This window comes from Tetranychus urticae, chromosome 2, assembly GCF_039701765.1.
Source record: "Tetranychus urticae isolate SD_2017Ah chromosome 2, NJAU_TeUrti_SD_1.0, whole genome shotgun sequence".
Lineage (NCBI taxonomy): Eukaryota > Metazoa > Arthropoda > Arachnida > Trombidiformes > Tetranychidae > Tetranychus > Tetranychus urticae.
In genome coordinates, this window is record NC_142959.1 from 21,703,549 (window position 1) to 21,711,057 (window position 7,509).

At 31.3% G+C, this 7,509-nt stretch overlaps 1 long non-coding RNA gene across 1 annotated transcript; it reads right to left on the bottom strand.

The window, feature by feature from the left end:
* Positions 1-562: 562 nt before the first annotated feature.
* LOC107371004 (uncharacterized) lies at positions 563-1,277 on the bottom strand. Its single transcript, XR_001570731.3, has 3 exons — positions 1,122-1,277; positions 954-1,041; positions 563-830 (listed from the first exon to the last, which is right to left on the bottom strand). It is a non-coding gene; the product is annotated as an uncharacterized LOC107371004 (long non-coding RNA).
* Positions 1,278-7,509: the final 6,232 nt, after the last annotated feature.

A 7,509-nucleotide genomic window follows, 5' to 3' on the forward strand; every position in this document is an offset into this window, starting at 1 on the left:
GAATTTAACACAAAAAAGACTAAGAAAGCACAAAAATTGAACAAATGAACAACTACTATTGATATCTATTGTTCAAAATGTCGGAAACTGCTTGCAATCAACCCTTTCTAAACAAAAATTAGCTTGGTATTTATCCCATCAGACGCAAACATATAGGTCCAGAATGTTTATTATGCTAAAATTAAGATTAACTTGCATCCAATTGTTTTTACTTTTCTTATTCTAATCCATAGTCGGACAATAAACAGTTTCGAAAAGCTTCAGATGCTAAACAAACATTTAAATTGAAAAAATATGACAATCAGATGCTGGTCTTAATGCTATCAAACACAGTGTATAACACCGCATCATAAAAAATTTGATTCAAAAAATCATTTGTGGCTTTGCAGTTTCGATAGAAACCCTGAAACTTTTTTAAAAGTGCATTTGAGCAGCTGAAAATTAACACTCAACACGCTCTTTTGAATGAGCTTCATTGTACATAAAAATCGGTGAGTACCAATTCGCGTGGTTCCCTTGTTAGTCACAACTCTTAACTTTAAAAAGAATTTTACACCAGCACTTCTTTTAGTTAAAGTATTTCGGTTTATTACATTATCCGTACGTGTTTAATATTCACTTTATCAATATGGTATGATTTCAAAATTAATCTGTATCATTTATTTTTTTACATGTTCCCATTACCTCTCCGACTATACCATCTTTGGCCACACATTCAAGACCTTCTTGACATGGACACGCACCCTGATATACATGTTTCTTACCCATTTCCTCAATTGACTTTATGTTACAAGAATTGCCCATTTCCTTTAATTTTTTGCACTTTCCAACTGAAACGTAAAAAATATCATACTATATCAACTCTATCCAGACAAGTTCACACATTTAAAAAGTATCTCTTGTAAGGCAATTAACTCAAGAAATAAGAAAGTCATGAAAAAGAAAAGACTTACCAATTGTTTGGACTTTTACACAACATTCGCCTTTCTGACAAGCCTCCGGGTTAGAGTAACAGTTTTGCGACGATGCGCTGCCAATTATCTGCAATTGAAAACGTAAAAATATAATTTGGATACATTTTACATTTGATTTTGAATTTCTAAAGACAAAGTAAAACTCACGAAAAATACGAAGTACATAAGTAAAAAACATACGTATGAAAGATTCATTTTCAGCAAAAAGAAATTGCAATTGCTTTAGAACTAGAACGTTTATGTTTGAATGGAAAGCAAACCTTTGCATTAGCTTTATATACATGCGTTTTATTTAAACAGCTTAAATGTAAGAGAATATTCGTTTCCCATACATAAGATGACTTTGTTGTCGTCTATGTTGTCATACATGATATAGTGTATGCAAATGATATATAAGGATATGGTGACTGAGTAACTGTTAGAAACTGTTTGCGCTAATTTGACAAAACTCCATAGATTGAAGGTAGCTTATTTCTGTTAAGAGAAGGCACATAAGCAAGGAAACTTCGTTATCATGCTGTTTATTATCTTTTTAATGAATGAAAATACTGATCAGATCAGGTAGAAAAAATATGGTATACAAAGGCCTGGATTTTTCAATAATTTGGATTCAAACTTATTTGATTGATAGTTGAATAAGTGTTATAATTTGATATGTTAGTTTAATTATTATATACATGAAAATAGTAAAATGTTTCCGTATCCGTCATCTGTGCTTATGTAAACAATTTCCATCAATTCAATGTAAATGTAACTTTTAAATTGGAATATGTATCAGAATGGAGAAACCAAACCATGTTGCGAGACAAGAACCAAGTTCTTAAAACAATTTACATTTAACTCACAAATAATATTAATAGTATAATTAATAATAGTTAAATCGCCGTGCTTGCAATTTTTCCATTTATTTGAGAGACACGAATTGGTTAATAGCTAGTGGAAAATATTCTGACACATTTTTTAGGAAAAGGTTGCTGAATAATGTTAAATTAAACAGCTAAATTGAAGAGATTCTCATTCTATCAGCTTTGTTCTGCTTTATTTTTTTGCAACTTTCATACGCGTTTACTGAGATAAAGTTCACGCCAATAGAAATCTGCTTATGAGGACTTTTGTTCATTTAAATGCCCTCTATCGATTGGCGATCAATACTCTGACGTAAAACGGGCACTTTTACATAGGCTGTCACCCTTCTTTGTTACATGGTCTCTCCGGTTTCAATTATGGTCTAAATGTCTCGATCAACGATAAATTTTCACCATCACTCAAATGCATTAATTTTGAAAACTATTAAAAGTTTAAATGAAAATTTTCTGAAATAGTTTCAGTGTAAGAAAAATTTTCTTAGCAAGTGAATATCAGATAGTAATTTTCAATCTACCGGTACTAGTATTAACCACTTTGATGCGTCAATCGTTTGTAGTTGATGTAAGCACTTGCACTTCTTAAGCATCAACTTGGGAATCATTATTCAGTATCAGCTAACCTGATGGTCGATTGAATTGCCCTCCAGGCTCAATCATTAAGATAACTTTTATTCATTTTACATGATCTTCATCATCATTGATTAGTCTTATTCTCTTTTTTTATCTTCCTTCCTTCCAAACCAATCTTTCCATGAGCATCATAATCATCAGTTAACTTTCCTTTTCTTCCCATTCCAATGGATATCATTATTGTCATTATTATACTTATCATTTCACAGCCTCAAGAAGCTTATTAAATGGTGAATTGAGCTTACTTGGAACCACCAGAAAGAGAATCATTTTTCAATGGTCAACCCATTATCATCATCAATGGTCAATATAATGATCTAATGAAAAAAGAAAGAAAGAAAGAAGAAAATGGTAAATCTCATTCTCTTTTCCAATTGATGACTTTAATATCCTCGACAATTAAGGGAAGACGCTAAATTGTAATATAATGATGGGCAACTTGTTAATATATTTTCATGTTTTCTGAGAAAAAAAGAGTTCCAATCAACTTGAAACTTTGGTTGAAAACATATTTTCATGGTTCTCTTGAAATCAATGAAATTGTCAACAAAACTGACTAATAATCAACTAAATTGAAGTTGATTAACAAATGATTAGTCATTGATTTTCCCATGAATAGAAACAGACTCTGCTAAGCAAACATTAATCTCATCAGTTGAATCTTCTTTGTGTTTCTAAATGAATTGAGTTAAAAGTTTGGAAATTAATTACGAACTAATTACATTCATTTTACTCAATTTCCAGCCTAACCAATCATCTAATGAAATATCAATAACCAAAGACGATAACATCTTTTGAATGGGAAAAAATGTTTAATAAAAAAACTTGTAAAGCGACAAAAATGGCTGGAAAAAAGTCAAGTCATTAGTAATTAGTAAGGTTAAAGGTGTTATCTATCGTTAAAAGTTCCTGACGAATTTGTTTTTAGCTGTTATCTCAGGTATAATATATTTAACCAGAAAGTAATTTCAGTTTACTCAGTAACAACATCACCTAAAAATAATCTTTACTCAGCAAAAAGAAGTAGAAAACAGAGAAAACATGGAATGATCAATCGATATCGAATGATGATGATAATCAACATCATTATCTTCATCATTCCAATGGTTAGGGTTCGTTTTTTAGCCTTTTGCTGAAACATTATTTAATAATAATAATTGATAAGCAAAGGTAGCAAGGTTTTAACAAGAATAAGCTCAATCTGTTTCCAAAGGTAAAGACAATTTTGTTTTTGCCTGTTCTTGGTTAATCCAATCAATGGCAAGATATTTTTATTGATCAAAATGTTGAATAACAATCACTAGCAAGTAAACAATGTTTCAATTTTCAGGTTTCGTGTTCCATGTTTGACGATAATATTTACTATTGTAGCTGGTTCGTCTGGGAAATAGCACTTATCTGTTTTCGCTTTTGCTGCATTAATTGAATAGTGGTAATATTTTTGAATCTGCTGAATAAAAGCGAGCAAAATAAAAAATTAGAAACTGAAAGGCCAAAACAAAAGCTCAAAATGCTGAATGTTGTGTAGACATTATTCGAATGTACCCATGAGAGTCAAAGAGTAAATCAGGTTCAGTTGAAGGTGAGAACAAAATTAAGCCACCATAAGGACCAATCTCATTGACGAAGGTTTTCACCTTGATCTGGTATTGTTGAACTGCTGCCTGAAATTGGCTGTGAATCAAGAATTTTGATCCCTCATCAAGCCCAATGAAGTGCAAGTAACTCGGGTAAACTACAAACTCGTTTGAAGAGACTTGATCAAAGTTGGGTTTGGTCACAATATCAGTCCTTTAAACATAAATCATAGCTTTTGCATAGAGAGTAAAGACGACAGTTGGGTTGTTAAAGAGCGTCAAGTAGATTGTTGCTTTGAAAGTTTACATCTGTTTGAGCAAACTGATCTGCATTAACATCAATTTGATTACAGGATCTTGATCGTGTTTTAGGTGCTTCCAGTCGAATTTAAAATGAAAATTCAAAACCATGAGTGATTGAGGTGAGAAAATTGTGATTCTAGCTTTGATGGGTAGAATTTCATTGAAACAAGAAATGCCCAAGTATTAAATGAGAGGAAAAATTTGAATTTCGCCAATTCCATCTTTTCCAATTGGTAAAACGTTTGTAAAATCTCGAGTATTAATACTGTGAATCATGGGAACTGGATCAATTGTATATTTTTTAATGTAACCAATGTTTGCTGCTATAAAGACACAATAAACACAGATATCAAATTTGTAGAAAAATCGACACAATGGGCAAAATTAATTAATTTCCTTCTAATTCAAACTCTGTTGGTTTTGAAGACATGAAAACTGAATCAATTTGTGCCATTTAAAAATTTCTCAGATGAAAAGTTTTCTAGAAAATCGAAATCAAAGTTGAAACTTCGATGGCTTTTTGTACAGTTACGGCAGCAGATTCTTGCACCAAACTCATTTTAACGATGTAGGTTTTAATTATCAACCAGAAAACTCACTTTATTACATGAAATAAAATTTTAAGTTTCCTTAAAACAGATTAGTTCGATTTTCAAATAAATCGACAGCTTTCTGTGGCCATAAGTTTTAGCGACATCAAACTTACTATCCGTCCACAAAAATTGTTTGTGAACATCAAGGATGAAATACTTTTCTCAATTTATCTGTAGTTCTCCTGATTTTGGCCATTGCACTCGAAACTATGCGCCTAAATATTTCGAGAATGGCATCACTTACAATAAACATTCTTGCACAAATTAATTCTTTACTAATGAATAATTTAATTCAATTCAATAATTTTCCTAAACCGCATTTGGGTCATGATATTTTGGCTGTAAATGCACGAACAACAACTTATTTAACAAAACAAACTCATTGCAACCCATTTCTGATTAAATAAACCAATTTTCTGGTTAAACTTACAAATGAAATGCAATGAGTGCTGCTAAAAGCTCGAACATTTGGGTTAAGAGTTGAGACTTGGTGAAGTTTTTAGGGAAACAAGAACTGAGTCCATTAGTCCTATTAAATAACTCATACGATGGTTAGTCTTAGAGTAAATTAAGGTCAAAGTTTAAAGTTCGATCGCGTTTTGTACTATTATGGAAGCATCTTTTTCCATGAAACTCATATCAACTATGTAAATTTCAATAAGCAACCAGAAAATGCAATTCATTACATGAAATAAAATTTTGAGTTTCCTCAAAACAGATAAGTTCGATTTTCATTTAAATCGACCGATCTCTGGGACCATAAGAGTTAGAGTGATGTAACTTGTTATTAGACCCTAAAAATTATTTGTCAACTGCATGGGTTGAATAATTGCAACAATTTTCCAACAGTTCTCTTGATTTTGGCCATTGGCCTTAAAACTTTGGACATGAATATTTCGAGAACGACATCGCCTACAATCATCATTCTTTCACCAAACATTAGCTTTTATTATGGGCTACAAGATAATATAACTGAATATATTTAATAATGAATATCCTTCTAACACACAAGATCTGTGTTTAGTAATCATTCAACTTTATAAATCCAATCTCACATCTGACAACATAAGTAATAAAATGCTAAAACTTTTATTTTCAGGACCTTGAATGATTTAATATTTCGTTATATCAAAGCACATAATAAAATCTATTGTTAGGTGAAAGAATGGAGATTGTAGGTGCTACCATTCACGAAATATTCACGTTCAAAGTTATCAGGACGATGGCCAAGATTACGAGAACTAATAAGGAATTGATAAAAGTATTTGATCCATGATATGAACCAACATTTTTTAAGGATAGATAAAAAGTTTCAGCTCACTAACTCTTATGGTCATTAAATGGAGTCGGTTTAACTAAAAATCGAATTGACCTCTTTTAAAGGAAAAGGAAAATGTTATTTCTCAAAATAAGACCATTTTCTAGTTGCCCATTAAAAGTTACATAGTTGATATGAGTTTCATGGAAAAAGATGCTTCCATAATAGTACAAAACGCGATCGAACTTTAAACTTTGACCTTAATTTACTCTAAGACTAACCATCGTATGAGTTATTTAATAGGACTAATGGACTCAGTTCTTGTTTCCCTACAAACCCCACCAAGTCTCAACTCTTAACCCAAATGTTCGAGCTTTTAGCAGCACTCATTGCATTTCATTTGTAAGTTTAACCAGAAAATTGGTTTATTTAATCAGAAATGGGTTGCAATGAGTTTGTTTTGTTAAATAAGTTGTTGTTCGTGCATTTACAGCCAAAATATCATGACCCAAATGCGGTTTAGGAAAATTATTGAATTGAATTAAATTATTCATTAGTAAAGAACTAAATTGATGGAAGAATGATGACTGGAGCTGATGCCATTCTCGCAATATCCAAGCTCAAAGTTTTTAGGTAAATGGATGAATCAGTTGTTGATCGTACACTGACAGCCCAAACTTCACAACCCAAATGAGTTAAGGAAAAGTTGTTTATTGAATTTAATTATGCATTAGTAAAGAATTAAATTGGTGAAAGAATGATGATTGTAAGTACAACCATTATCGAAATATCGAGGCACAAGTTTAATAATAATTGTGTCTAATTAGTGACAACCGTCAGCAACAGTCAATATGATGTCCATTATTGTAAATAAAATTAACCTTAATCAATGCAATTGGTCACATTAGCGATCAGCAAAGTTTCTTTTGAATGTCTTACCTTTTGAATTCTCATCTCGTAGTAAATAATTTGAATGTGAACGACAAAATAAGAAAAGTATTACAGTCTGTTGAGGCAAAAGGTTTGACTACAGCAGCCACGAGAACATAAAACTCGAATCAATGTAATCCTTTGTGATAATAATTTTATATTTCAATGTATCAAATTTTCGTTTGCCTACGATTTCGTTGCTTAATTTTGATTGTGTTTTGACTGAAGTTGGTTGAAGTTTTTCATTAGTTTCATGTTCAATTATATTTCAGGAGACTGTTAGGTTTATTGTGAATAAAGGTATTGGATTACTAAGGATCTATTTTGTTTCTTGGTTCAGCAATCATCAATCAATTCGTTGATATTGATATTAAATTT